The sequence below is a fragment of the Solanum dulcamara genome, chromosome 9 (genome assembly GCF_947179165.1).
Source record: "Solanum dulcamara chromosome 9, daSolDulc1.2, whole genome shotgun sequence".
Classification (NCBI taxonomy): Eukaryota; Viridiplantae; Streptophyta; class Magnoliopsida; order Solanales; family Solanaceae; genus Solanum; species Solanum dulcamara.
In genome coordinates, this window is record NC_077245.1 from 30423342 (window position 1) to 30435148 (window position 11807).

Here is an 11807-nt window from a genome sequence, read left to right on the forward strand (position 1 = left end):
TGTAATCCTTGCTACTTAAGCTCGACATGTACTCAAGTAGCTTAATTATGTAAGACATCCAAGTCGGTAGCTTATGCAAGTAGGTCGATTACCATAACTCATTATTTGGCCCCCAACTCCTTCCAAATTCCTCTAAACCTATTTCCAACCATCACTACTCACACAGAACTTTATGGATAACATGGATCACATGGCAACCTTTTATAAAAAAAATGTTCCAATGTAAAAGAGTATGGGGTATAACATCCTTCCCCCCTTTAGAACATTCATCCTCGAATGTTAACTAGTCTCATAAGGTCTTACAAGGATTTTTAAGAAATCTCTATAATAGTTGCCATATGTAAGCCTCTTATTAACCAATACAATCAATTTAAGAGTTTAGATTACCTGTGGGTATAGGAAACAAGTACGAATATTTATTCTTCATCTCTTCCCCGACTTTCCAGGTTATCTCTTCTCTATTCTTATTTCGCCACAATACTTTGACGGAAGCCACGTCCTTGGTGCGCAACCTTATGACTTGGCGATCAAGTATGGCTATAGGGTGTTCCTCATACGAGAGTTCCTCTGTCACTTAGACATCATCCACAGGGAATACTCTAGAAGGATTACCAATACATTTGCGAAGCATCGATACATGAGAGACTAGTTGTACTGCTTCTAAATCTGATGGTAGGTCCAGCTCATAGGCAACTTTGCCTATCCTACGAATGATCTGATAAGGACTAATGTATCTCGGGCTAAGCTTCCCTCTCTTGCCGAATCTCTTACCCCCTTCATGGGTGACACCTTTAAAAATACCCAATCATACACCTAAAACTCCAAAGATCGACGTCGATTATCTGTATATGATTTTTGTCAACTCTGGGCTGCTAATAAACTCTCCCGAATGAGCTTCACTTTATCCACAGCTTGCTGAACCATGTCTGGGCCTATTAGTCATGTTTCACTAATATCAAACCAACCAATAGGTGACCTACACTTCCTGCCATACAAAGCCTCATACAGTGCCATCTGGATGTTATAATGATAGCTATTATTATAGATAAACTTGATAAGTGGTAAATGATCATCCCAGCTGCTTCTGAAGTCAATAATACAGGCTTGCAACATATCCTCCAGCATCTGAATAGTACGTTCAGCCTGCTCATCAGTCTGAGGGTGAAATGTTGTGCTAAGATTTACTTGTGTCCCTAATCCTTCTTGGAATGATTTCCTGAAGTTAGCGATAAACTGAGCTTCTCTATCCGATATAATAGATGTGGGGACCCCGTGAAGTCATACTATTTCTTTAATATATAACCTCGCATAGTCCTCGACTGAATATGTGGTCCTAACTGGAAGGAAGTGGGCTGATTTTGTCAGCCTATCTACAATAACCCATATGGAATCATACTTCTGTAGAGTGCGAGGTAGGCTTGTAATGAAGTCCATATTCTGGAATCTTCAGCCTCATGTATTACCTTTCGATTTCTTTAAAAGACTTTAATTGTCACTCTACTTTTTATGTCTTAATCTCAATCCTTAGGGTTGGCTATCAAGTAACGCTGGAGTTTCCCCCATATAATAACTTTACATAGCTGCTCTGTGCTCTGTCTATCACCAACTGGTATAATTCTGAAGAAATTTGACACATAAGTTCACCATCTCTTAGTAACTAGCTAGTTTTGATCGTCTTGCTTAAACCATTTTATAATTCCCTTAACCCAACTTGTAACGCTCTAGACATATTATCTCGTGTCTTTTCTTTATCTTTAATTCAGACTCATCTATTGCCCCTTTTCTCCGATTTTGCTCTTAATTTTCTGTCAGGCGTTATATTGCAATCTTTATAAGAATATGCGAAGGTGCTCAACTTAGACCAAGAATTACCTTAGCGTCATCTCGCTAATCTTCATGCTTTACCTTACCTTCTCCACTCTTATCGTACAGTCAGTATTGGGATAGATCTTTTGTCCAACCACGACCATGTTCTATTTTCCCTTGGTACTAATTCTATTTTGGTAATTTGGCTTAACCTATCTTGCATCTCTTTGTAACGTACCCAAAATATCATAATTGCATTGCCATTATTGAACCCTTACTCCTCTGATCATGTACTAACTCATTTGGTCATACGCTTAACATACAAATGTTTGTAGGTTGCATAACTATTCTTGAACAATTTGTATAAGGTATATTCAATTTTAGACATAGTCTTTCCGTCTCCTGGTTCATTCTGCTTTACCTATCTCATTCATAATAAAATTCGCTCTTTCTATTTTGTCATACTTCTTTCTCTTCCTTTATTCACTTTTTGATCTTCTCATCTCTTACCATAGGAGATTTTTTATTCCTTCTCCTTGGTTACTTATAAATCACAATATCATTAGCGAACAACACTATAGCCAACATCTTAGCCTTTAACCCAGCATAACATTGCTATCCCTCATAATACCTCTTGATTATTCGATATCATTCTCTTTTCATACTCTTTCTTTTTATACACATCCACCTTCTAACGTCATGTCATTCAAGGCCTCTACGAAAACTTCTTAACGCTGCCTCAAATACCATCCTAGCTTCTTTCCATTTATTGTTGGCTTTTAAATCTTACTAACTTGTTTCAGCAAGGGATCTTATTTGGAGTTTAAGCATCCATATCAAATATATTGCAGTGTCAATTGCCTCCACCTCACCCTTGCATTTCTCTCACCTGTTTCCCTCTTAAGGGGGTACTTATACCATTATCCATTTATACTTTGCTCTATGTCCCTATTTTAAATCTCAAATTCATCCAATCCACTTGGTACTGTACCATATCCATATCTTTCTTTATAATCTATAACTTGATTATCCACGTATGAAATCTTGACTAAATCACGAAGCGACGAGAACCTTGCCATATATAGTGCAAAATTTCATCTGATAATCTGTACTTAAGTAATGCAACCAATGTAACAACTCATCCAATGTCACATTCCACTCATTCCCATCAATAGTTAATTAGTACGTGTAGTTGTTCCAATCCCACTTAGGCAACACTTATATTCCGACGATAAGTGTCCAAAGTTCTCTTGAAATAGTATCTTTACCCCAGCCTATATCATCTGTTTCTTTCTGATGAATTTAAACTGCACTATTTGTTCCTCAAGCCTACCGTCTTTGTCCCTTATCATTTCTCCCCATATATGTCCATCTTTTATTCTGCACACGAGGAATCTTATGCTACCTATGTATCATTCGGAACACTTTACTTCTGCATAATTCCTTTTTTTCTCCAAAACATATTTTGTTCATCCATCTTTATTCGTATCATACCAGTCATTTCCTAGCACTCATTCTACCTCGTTGCTCATCTTTTTATAACTTGGTGTTTCGCAGTTCCGTCACTTTTAACATTCGTACCCTCGGCTACACATGTTATGACTTATTGCTACACTGTTATCTCACTTTCTTCTTGTTTCCTCCTTTCAGTTACTCTTTCTTTCCTTGTGCTCACTATTATTTCCATTATCATATAACCTTTATTTGAAACTTTCCCTATAGAATTTGATAAGTCTTTCTTATTTATTCTATAGCTCACTTTTCCGTTTCACACTTACCTATATATTCTAGTCACACGGATCATGTCATATCTCTGGCTACTTTCTCACTAGGCTTTACTTATTTCCACAATGATCCTCATTATATTCCCATTATATCCTATTCGTATTCAATCCCATAGTATAACACTTCTTAATCTTTTTCACTATTCTTACTATGGGTTAGTTACACTCGCTGGAGTAAGCGGACTTAACCTTTTACCCTTCCTAGTCAGTCTTATCCTTCATATCTCACAAGCTGTCTTATTAATATATTCATGTCCGTCACAGTTCTTTTTCCCCTATACTCATGTCTTACTCACACTATTACTTTTTTTTAAATATAACTTGTCACAGTTTATCCCTGCTTATCAATTCAATCAGTACCTTAATACAACACTTTATCAAGATTTGCCAGCCTTATCTAAATCATCTCTTAGTATTACAAACTCTTTCCAAATTTCTTTTTACCCTATCGATATCGACTTACTATTACCATTTATTCGGCAGTCAACTTATTTCTCGAGGTCAGCCATACTCGCAGCTTAGTCAAATCTTATCATTACTGTTGGCATGGCCTTGCAAGACTTATTACAACCCTATGTCCCGTTCTCCTTCATTTCTAGGAAAATTTTGACAGAGTTTCTTCCGTATTTCTTACTATCTCAAAATCTGCACGCAGAAAATAGAAACATCGCCTCATAGAGACGTCATATATATATATATATATATATATATATATATATATATATATATATACCATATCATATCACAGCCACACAGGGCTTCCAATATCAATAAGGGTACGGAAATGATGAACTTACCTCGTATATTGAACTCAAACTGCACCTATTATATTGTCCTATTTACTTCCCTTTCGATCTTCAATCTTACATTTCAACTGTACTTTAATACCTTACCCGACATATATCTTTCGTACGGTTGCTTACTTACGTACTTAGAACTTCCAACATCATCAATCACTTTCTTCTATTGGTGTCATTCTTCTGCTGCAATCAAAGGTTAGTATAAGGAATATCATTTTATATAGCCCGGCTCTATCTCACGATCTTAAATATGGAAGAAAGGTAACATCCTAAATGTCTTGTAGCCTCTTATTTATAGATGTGTTGCACAACACATCGATAAATAAGACTCTACTAGACACGGTCTGTAGACATTCTATGGATGAACTGCTCTAATACCACTTTTATCACGATCCAACTCCATAGGCCGTGACTGGTGTCCAAGCTGGACACTCACATATACCCCTAATAACTATAAGTAAACCATACTTAGTTTATAACTTAAGGAGATAGAACGTTATCTCAAACGGTCACATATTCACATACTGGCACAACCTACCTTCTGAGGGGTCACAACTTATCAATAGGTAACATAGTACATAAGCTGATGAGGCTGTCATAGCATGTGGGGTCGCCCCATTATATATATATACGCGAGCCAACAAGGCTTTCACTACGAAAGGAAACGTCCCAAAATATAAGTCATATGGACACAACTGAATACATATACACACAATCCACACACATGTTTACAGACCTCTAAGAGTGTCAACGGTATCATATGATGGGACAGAGCCCCCGTCGTACCCTTGAATAAACGGATATATATATTATAAGATCAGTACCAAAAAGCTAGGCTCCGACACAATGGAGCTCTTCCCAAAATCGCTGAGTGAAAATCCTAAGCTGGCGAATCTCTAAAACGCGTGTCTGTACCTGTGGGCATGAAACAGAGCCCCCTAAAAAGAGGGGGTCAGCACGAAATACGTATTGAGTATATAAAGCATATAATACCATAAGGAGATTACAACTGAAATAGGGATATAGGAGACAAGTACGATAATTAACAAATCACTATACCTGCATCTTATGAAATAAAGTCATGTATATCATCATCACATACCGTACCCAGCCCGTTATGAGGCTCGGTATTACAAATATATCATTATATCATCATATGCATATATATACCATACCCAGCCCATTATGGGACTCGGTGAAGATATAGTGAAGCTTTGCACAATAACATACCCGGCCTATGACTCGGTGAAAGATGTATTAATAGTATGCACGAGCACAGTAGTGAGTAACCATATGCAATTAAATCATCATTTGAGACTCAATAGAATAGTCAAGTGAACCATCACTTAAAGATCAGGGTAGTAATCGTCTCAAGTACCCTCTAAATGTCATTAGGGATCATATCAAATGGAGCCTCCAGAATCATAGAAATGTATCAAGACAATACTAAATAGCTTATGAAATTAGAGACATTTGTCATCGTAGAGTCCTTAGAAATAGGAGCTTATATCTCCAATTACTATTCAACATATAGAAGGCTCGAGGGCAATAGGTCAACTACTTTAAGAGTTTTAAGATCTAGAAGTGAATAAGAGTCATGAGTCATACTCGGAGCTTATGAATGGAATTATCTCCAAAGCTCATATCACTTATCACTTATATCTAAGACATGCCAAAAGAAAAGAAGGATAGGCTTTACATACCTTTTATGGATCAATTGTAACCAAGCTTGCTTCGTTACCCGTTGAACCTATTTAACACGAAAGTAATACTATTATTAATAACCTTCGACTTTCCAGCTTCTAAATCTACAACTAATTATCCATAGGAATTATTTCCTCGTTCACACTTCTCGACTAGTATATTGCTTACCTAAGAAGTTAACGGAAATCGTGCAGCATTTCTCCTATAACTCGCCCTATCCGAACTTTCAATTACCCTCCAATTAACACAACCATACCAACAACAACAACCACCATCCATATACAATGAAACTACTTCAACATTATTCAATACAAGTTCCAAACAGCCCAGCAAAAACCACGACATCAAAATATGGTTTTTGATCTTTATTTCATAAAATCACAACCTCACAGAAGGGAGCATAACGTAGCTGTGAACAACAGCACTTACACTCATTTATAAAAACATTTCCATCCCTTCAACATATACAAATTACCTTCAAATACAATACCATAGTAATGACAACACTAACCAAACTTTAATCCAACTAGAACGGCCTAAATTCTATTTATTTACAACCGCAACAATAACTATGTAATTTTCTTACCTCCAACCTTATTTAATACAACTAATATTTCCATTACAATATCATTAACTCCAAATTGAAAGAAAGAAACTCTATCTTAGCAACTTGGCTTTACAACTCAACTAAAAATTGATGGACTTCTCGTTGAACTTTCTTGCTTCCCCAATAATTAATTTACGTTATTAAACACCTTCATTTGATCGAAGTATACCTTAAATAATTAATTTACGGATCAAAATTCGAGCCTTACCTTGCTTCTAGCTCTTGCTGTGGCTCTTTCTCTCTATTTTTCTCCAATTTTTTCTAAGTGTAGAAGACAAGAATGGACTCCTTAGTCATTAAGTAGCTAAATATATTCCTCCTTTGAGAGTGACACATGTCATCCCCTAAGGGTGACACATGTCCATCTCCTAGGTGTCCACCTCAGCCCATGTACCCACCGAGGTACTGCCATGTGGTGGGGTGGAGTCCACCTTAGTAGGTGCATCACCTACTCACTCCAAGTAGGTGCTTCACCTTCTTATTCCAAGTAGGTGCATCACCTAATTACTCCTTTTTTGTCTCGTCTCACTCTAATAACCTATGTAATCCTTGCTACTTAAGCTCGACATGTAGCTTAATTATGTAAGACATCCAAGTCGGTAGCTTACGCAAGTAGGTCGATTACTACGACTTATTATTTATCCCCCAACTCCTTCTAAATCCCTCTAAACCTATTTCCAACCATCACTACTCACACCGAACTTCATGGATAATATGGATCACATGGCAACCTTTTATAAAAAAAAAGTTCCAATGTATAAGAGTGCGGGGTATAACAATAGCCACAATAAATTCATTTGTAGATAGTCAATATATGACAGTATCTCCATATATAAATACATAGCCTATTTGAGATCGAGACTTTTGTTGATTAGGTGAATGATTTGTATATTCACAAACTTGACAATATTCATTATGATAAACACATTCATATCAAGACTTGCAATTGATCACATTTCAATCTCTTTATATAGTAGTAAAATTATATCATGCTCATAGTTATAGCATAGTAAATAAATGTATCAATTGAATAAGAATATGATACTTCCGGATCAAAGAATTTTGCATGTTGCTCATTTCAACTTCTTTAAGCAGATAATTTATTACTTTAGGAAACTCTTTAAAAGTTTTAAAAATATTCAAATTGTCAACTTGCATAACAATACGAAAAAATCTTGATTGATTCAAATAATTTTCTCAAATAATTCTCAAATCTTGTATATGCTTCAACCATTTTGAATTCTCAAATAATTTTCATATCAGTTTTTTCAAAGGAAAATATTCATTGATATTTAAATGTTGATATTTTCTGATTTTTAGATGACATATCTAATAAGCTTTACGCTTATCAAGATGCATCATTTCACTTATTAATTATTTCTACGAGTGCTTTATAGACCGTAGAATTCAAATCCTCATAATCTTTTATAATATTATGTTATATTACATCAAAGATATCTTTGATGAGATATCATTTGAATCAATTCGCAATGGGTCATAACATATTGAGATCTCATCACTTCCAATAATATTCTCAGGTATTCAAACCTATCATGAGTTTTCATGAAGTGTTATATTGTTTCTATTCAAGAGCATATTACCTTATTTTTATGATCATTTGCTCCTCTTCTAGAATCGATTGGTATAGCACACTCCATGCATATTGTAGACTTTGTCCTTAGGATACCCAATAGGAGTTGTAACACCCCAATTTTCTTTTTATGGTTTTTTTTAAAAGATTGTCAGGTGATCCACGTTATCTATAGAGTTCTACGTGAGTAGGACGGTTGGAAATAGGTCTAGAGAGATTTGGAAGGAGTTTGAGGCCAAATAATGGGTCATGGTAATCAACCTACTTGCGTAAGATACCGACTTGGATGTCTTACATAATAAAGCTACTTGTGTACATGTCGAGCTTAAGTAGCAAGGATTTCATAGGTTCTTAAAGTGAGACGAGATTTCGAACCCACGAAAGAGGAATAAGGAGACGACGCACCTACTTGGAACGAGTAGGTGATGCACCTACTTGGACTAAGTAGGTGATGCACCTACTTGGACTAAGTAGGTGACGCACCTGCTTAGGTGGACCCCACCCCGCCATGTGGCAGCCATGGGGTGGATGCATGGAATGAGGTGGTGACCTAAGAGTTGGACACGTGTCACCCTTAGGGGCTGACACATGTCACTCTCAAAGAAGAAGTATATAAGGCAACTAATGACTAAGGGTTCTCATTTTGTTCATCTTTTACACTTAGAAACTTAGAGAAAATTTGAGAGAAAGCAATAATAAGAGGAGATTAACATGCACACCATATATTTTAGCGAACTTGAGAGACCCACTTGTTAAGGTAAGATTGAGGTTCTTTTTCTTGTTAGCAAACCCGTTTTTGGATGGAACTACCGTTAGTAATATTAGTATAACTCCTTTTGTAAAGCTTCGTTTAGAGTCATTCAAGATATTTTGAAAAGCTATTTCATAGGGATATAACATTTATTTAGGCTCTAAAATCCAGTTTTGCTTTCATCTACTTGAAAAAGGGTGATGAAGTATAGGGGAGGTGCTGCCCAAATTTTGTTTTGAAAATCCTACATGGACTGTTGTTGGTATTTTGGGCATATCCTTTTTTAAAGAATTGCTGTAGGGGTGATTCAAAATTGAATGAGACTCTACGACACATGTCTACAACTTTTATTGAGGCCACAAATCCTACTTCCCCCATTTACCCCTTCGAAAATGAGCAACAATACAAAATAGTAGGCTGTGTAGAATTTATGTTTTGATAGTTTGGGCTGATTTTTATTGATTTCATGTTTAGTTTCAATATGATAAGACTCTTAAACTTAAGTAGATATTTGATTGTGTATTTAAGGTGTATATTCAATTATACAAGCTAATGGGATTTGTTTGATGAAGTGGACTTTGGTTGGTCTATGGCGTAGATGAATTGAACTCCCCGAGTTTTGGTAGAACTTGTTATGTGCTAAAACACCAAGGTTTGTGTATAAACTTGAACTTTGAATATTTTATTTTTCTAAAATTTGAAGTATTTTGATGGGTTGTTTTCTTAATCCTTGTCTTGTATTATGGTATGACTATTATCTCAAGTATTGCAAAACTTTCGCTAAATTGCCCACTTGTACGAATTTCTTGATCATTTTGCATTTTTGTTGGGACTTTATCCTTCTTGTTACGGTTATTTGTCATCGATATTAGCATGCCTCTCGATTCGGATCTTGCCCATCTTGACTTTGAATTTATATTTCATCTTGATGATAGATTTTCGTCCATTTTTGAGTACGAGTGGAAAGCAACTTTCAACATGGTTCTTGATTCTCTTAATATTGGGTGACGACCCTTCTTGATATGGGTTTTGGTCCTTTTTGATTTTGGGGATTCGGTCCGTCTCGGTATTGATTGTGCTTAGTATGAAGGTATGACATATATATTGGGCGAAATGGATCATTTGACAACTCTTTTGAATTTAATTGTAAGCTTTCTTGATACTTGAATCTTCGAATATTAATATTGATATTTTAAAACTCTTCAAGGTTTGTATTCGATACTTTAATATAATTGTTCACTCTGGCTTACATTTACCTTATTGAGCCACCTGCGACGAACAAGAGAATTGAAGAGTTTAATGGCTCCAAGCCCAAAGTTTATACACCACTAAGCTTTATGCTTAGCGATAGTTGTTTTCTATCATAGGTAATGTGCAGGATGAGTTATGAAGATGGATATTTGGAGTATACTTTTGGATCCCATGTGAAGATCACATCTGCATATGCATTTAGTTTTGTAAATATTTTGGGGACTTGTTCATGATATGATACTTATGTATGAAATTTTGAAGGCTTGTGAAAACAAAACCAGATGCTTGTAACTTGAACAGGGTGACTAGTTTTGCTATTTTTGGTGCGTGCTTTTAACTCAAGTCATGCCTTGTGCTGGATTTATATTTTGACTTGTCATTATGTATAGAGGAAGATAATAGTTTTGTGATAATTACTAGTTTGAGTTTTGTGTATTTTATTGACCTGCAATGGTGTTGAATTGGAAATAAAATTTCAAAATAAGTTTTCTAAATGTGTAGACTGTTTGAGATTATAAAAAAAATTATCTTTTGCTTCGTAAGTGACATCCTCCCAAAGGGGACAGGAGTATTTGTAGCTAAATATGAAATTAATTTTAGGTCAACAAATATTTTCAGTATTTGACTTTAAATATTTTTTTAAATAAGGATCGTACTAATGATGATTCAAAATATAATTCTTAACTGATTATTACTTCCCTCTTATGTTAGACAAATTAATATATATTCGAATCTACTTTAGAAAATTCTTCGTTGTGCATGATGATATATCCATAAATTATATAGCACACATCAAAAGCTATTAGATGAAAAATATTTGGTTCCTGACGTTGAACCAATTGAGAGAAAAATTAATTCTATTTTAGGGATAATAATTTTTTCATCCCTGTGTTATCATTTTATTATGGTTTTGATCCATGTGATATTTGACTTCCCACATTTAATCTTTAATTAATTAGAGAGAATGGTTTTAGTTCTTTTACTAAGAGTAATTAGCAATGTAAACATACTTATAACTACGGTCAAAGATAATTATGGTATTACAATAAAGAACTCTTTTATACAAAAAAAAATTAAACATACGAACACATTTACAATCTTCCATAGCATCCTCCCACATTCATAATCAAATCCCACCTTTGTTCCTTCTTTCATTTGTACACAGATTAATCATCAATTTCATGGATGAGTAACTTTTGTGTTTGTTGATTGACTTTTTTACTTGTCTGTTTTTGTGTGAGAAAATAATTTATCAGCTCTTTCTAGGACATATAAGCAATTCACTACACCCGTTGAAGAGAGAGAAAATTAGGAAACTACAGAAAATAAGCTAAAGTTCGTAGCTTTTTGGTTTTTACGGATACTAAGTACTGGTCGTAGATTGTTTTATGACTTGTACAAACCATTCGTGGTTGATACTTATGATTTTAGAATTTTGGTTAAGTGATTATGATTGAGTTTTACGGATTATGATTTGTTGTATGGATCATGGGTGGGCTCGTAGAAACAAGCC